Raw genomic sequence first — 4371 nt, 5'->3', positions numbered from 1 at the left:
TCCTCATCTTATCCTCATCCTCATTCTCATCCTTATCCTATCCTCATCCTCAACCTCGTCCTCATCCTCATCCTCATACACAGTCTCGTCCTCATCCTCATCCTCATCCACATTCTCATCCTCATCCTATCCTGTCATCATCCTCATCATCATCCTCATCCTATCCTCGTCCTACCCTCATCCTCGTCCTCATCCTTATCCTATCCTCGTCCTCATCCTCATCCTCATGCTACCCTCATCCTCATCCTCATCCTATCATCATCCTTATGCTCGTCCTCAATCTATCTTCATCCTATCCTCATCGTCATCCTTATCCTCATCCTCATTCCCATCCTCATCCTCATCCTATCCTCATCATCATGCTCGTCCTTATTCTATCCTCATCCTCATCCTTATCCTCATCCTATCCTCATCCTCATGCTCGTCCGTATTCTATCCTCATCCTCATCCTATCCTCATCCTCATCCTCATCCTATCCTCATCCTCATCCTATCCTCATCCCCATACTCTTCCTCATCCTCATCTTATCCTCATCCTCATCCTCATCTTATCATCATCCTCATCCTATCCTCATCCTCATCCTCATCTTATCATCATCCTCATCCTCTTCCTCATCCTCATCCCAACCCTATCCTCATCCTAACCCTATCCTCATGCTCATCCTCATCTACATCCAATCCTCATCCTAATCGTGATCCTCTTCCCCATCCTCATCATATCCTCATCCTCATCCTCATCCTATCCTCATGCTCATCCTCATCCTCGTCCTCATCCTAATCCTATTCTCTTCCTCATCCACATCCTATCGTTATCCTCATTCTCGTCCTCATCCTAACCTCGTCCTCGTGTATCCTCATCCTATCCTCATCGTCATACTCATCCTCTTCCTCTTCCTCATCCTCATCCTCATCCCATCCTCATCCTCATGCTCTTCCTATCCTAAACCTCATCCTCTTCCAATCCTCATCCTCATCCTATCCCCATCCTCATGCTCGTCCTTATTCTATCCTCATCATATCGTCATTCTCATCCTCATCCTACCCTCATCCTCTTCCTCATCCTGATCGCCATCCTATCCTCATCCTCTTCCTCTTAATCATCCTCATCTTAACCCTATCCTCATCCTCATCCAATCCTAATCCACATCCAGTCCTCATCCTCATCGTCATCCTCTTCCCCATCCTCATCCTATCCTCATCCTCATTCTCGTCCTCATCCTATCTGCATCCTCATCCTGTCCTCATACTCATGCTCGTCCTCATCCTATCCTCATCCTCATCCTCATCCCATCCTCATCCTCATGCTATCCTCATCCTCATCCTCTTCCATATTCTCGTCCTCATCCTATCCTCATCCTCATCCACATCCCATCCTCTTCCTCGTCCTCATCCTATCCTCTTCCTCGTTCTCATCCTATCCTCACCTTATCCTCATCCTCAACCACATCCTATCCTCATCCTAATTCTCGTCGTCATTCTATCCACATCCTCATTCTTGTCGTCATCCCATCCTCATCCTCATGCTACCCTCATCCTCATTCTCGTCCTCATCCTATCCGCATCCTCATCTTATCCTCATACTCATGCTCGTCCTCATCATCTTCCATATTCTCGTCCTCATCCTATCCTCATCGTCATCCACATCTTATCCTCATCATATCCTCATTCTATCCTCATCCTCACGCTATCCTCATCCTCATCCTCATCCTATCCTCATCCTCATCCTCATCCTATCGTCATCGTATCCTCATCCTCAACCTCGTACTATTCCTCGTCCTCCTTGTCATCATATCCTCATCCTCATCCTATCCTCATCCTCATCCTCTCCTCATCCTCATCCTCATCCTCATCCCCATCCTCGTCCTCATCCTCATCCTACCCTCATCCTCATCCTTATCCTACCCTCATCCTCATCCTCATCCAATCCTCATCCTCATCATCATTCAGTCCTCATCCTCAGGCTCGTCCTCATTCTATCTTCATCCTATCCTCATCCTCATCCTCTTCCTCGTCCTATCGTCATCCTCATCCTCGTCATGTCCTCATCATCGTCCTCTTCCTCATCCTCATCCTATCTCCATCCTATCTTCATGCTCTTCCTCATCCTCATCCTCATCCTATCCTCATCCTCATTCTCATCCTCATATTATCCTCATCCTCATCGTAATCCTATCCTCATCCTCATCCTATCCTCATCCTCATCCTATCCTCATCCTCTTCCTCATCCTCTTCCTCATCTTCATGGTCATCCTATCCACATCTTATACTCATTCTCATCCTATCCTCATCCTATCCTCATCCTCATCCTCACCCTCATCCTAATCCTTATCCTCATCCTCTTCCTCATCCTCATCCTCATCCTCATCCAGTCCTCATCCTCATCCAATCGTCATCCTCATCCTCATCTTCATCCCAGTCCTCCTCCTCAACCTCATCCTCATCCTCATCCTATCCTCATCCTCATGGTATTGCTATCCTCATCCTCATCTTTTTCCACATTCTCATCCTATTCTCATTCTCGTCCTCATCCAATCCTCATCCTCATCCTCATCCTCGTCCTCAACCTCATCCTCATCCTCATCCTTTTCCTCATCCACATTCTTGTCCTCATCCTATCCTCATCTTATCCTCATCCTATCCTCATCCTCATTCTATCCTCATCCTATCCTCATCATTTCCTCATCGTCATCCAATTCACATCCTCATCATCTTCCTGTTCCTCATCCTCTTCCCCATTCTCGTCCTCATCCTATCCTCATCCTCATCCTCATCCTACCCACATCCACTTCCTCATCCACATCCTCATCCTATCCTCATGCTCATCCTCATCCTCATTTTATCCTCTTCCTCATCCTCATCCTCATCCACATCCTATCCTCATCGTCATCCTGTCCTCATCATCATCCTTATCCTATTCATCTTCCTCATCCTCATCCTATCCTCATCCTCATCCTCATCCTCATCCTCATCCTCATCCTCATGCTCGTCCTCATCCTCATCCTCATCCTCATGCTCATCCTGCCGTCATCCTCATCCTCTTCCAATCCTCATCCTCATCCTCATTCAGTCCTCATCCTCATGCTCGTCCTCAATCTATCCCCATCCTATCCTCATGCTCTTCCTCATCCTCATCCTCATCTTATCCTCATCCTCATCGTCATCCCATCCTCATCCTCATCCTCTTCCTATCGTCATCCTCATCCTCATCCTCATCCTCTTCCTCATCCTCATCCTCATCCTCATCCTCATTCTATCCTCATCCTCATCCTAACCTGATCCTCGTCCTCATCCACATCCTATCCTAATCCTCATCCTCATCCTAATCCAATCCTCATCCTCATCCTAATCCAATCCTCATCCTCATCCTAATCCAATCCTCATCCTCATCCTAATCCATTCCACATCCTCATCCTATCCTCATCCACATTCTCGTCCTCATCCTATCCTCATCTTATCCTCATCCTATCCTCATCCTATCGTTATCCTCAACCTAATGCAATCCTCATCCTCTTGCTCTTCTTATTCTATCCTCATCCTCAACCTCATCCTCATCCTCATCCTAATCCTCATCCTATCCTCATCATATCCTCATCCTCATCCTTATCCTCATCCTATCCTCATCCTCATGCTATCCTCATCCTCATTCTCATCCTCTTCCTCTTCCTCATCCTCATCCTCATCCTCGTTCCATCCTCATCCTTATCCTCATCCTCATCCTCATCCACTACTCATCCTCATCCTCATCCTTATCCAATACTCATCCTCATCCTCATCCTCATCCTCTTCCTCATCGTCATCCTCATCCTCTTCCTCATCCTTATCCTCAACCTATCCTCATCCTCATCCAATCCTCATCCTCTTCCTCATCCTCATCCTCACGCTCTTCTTCTTCCTCTTCCTCATCCTCCTCCTCATCCTCATCCTAATCCAATCCTCATCCTCATCCTCATCCACATCCTCTTCCTCATCCTCTTCCTCATGCTCATTTTCATCCTCATCCTTATCATTATCCTCATCCTCATCCTATTGTCATCCTCATCCTCATCCTCATCCAATACTCATCCTCATCCTCATCCTCATCCTGATCGTGATTATCAACCTCATCATCATCCTCATCCCCATCTTCATCCCATCCTCATCCTCATCCTTATTATATCCTCATCCTATTCCTCTTCCTCTTCCTTATCCTCATCCTCATCCTATCCTCATGCTCATCCTCATCCACTTCCTCATCCTCATCCTTATCCTCATCCTCATCCTTTTCTCATCCTCATCCTCATCCTCATCCTCATCCTCACCCTCTTCCTCTTCCTCTTCCTCATCCTCATCCTCATTCTCATCCTCATCCTATCATCCTCCTTATCCTCATCCT

The sequence above is a fragment of the Lupinus angustifolius genome, chromosome LG19 (genome assembly GCF_001865875.1).
Source record: "Lupinus angustifolius cultivar Tanjil chromosome LG19, LupAngTanjil_v1.0, whole genome shotgun sequence".
NCBI classification, from domain to species: domain Eukaryota; kingdom Viridiplantae; phylum Streptophyta; class Magnoliopsida; order Fabales; family Fabaceae; genus Lupinus; species Lupinus angustifolius.
The sequence above is the reverse complement of the archived record's forward strand: the minus strand, read 5'-3'. Positions refer to the sequence as shown.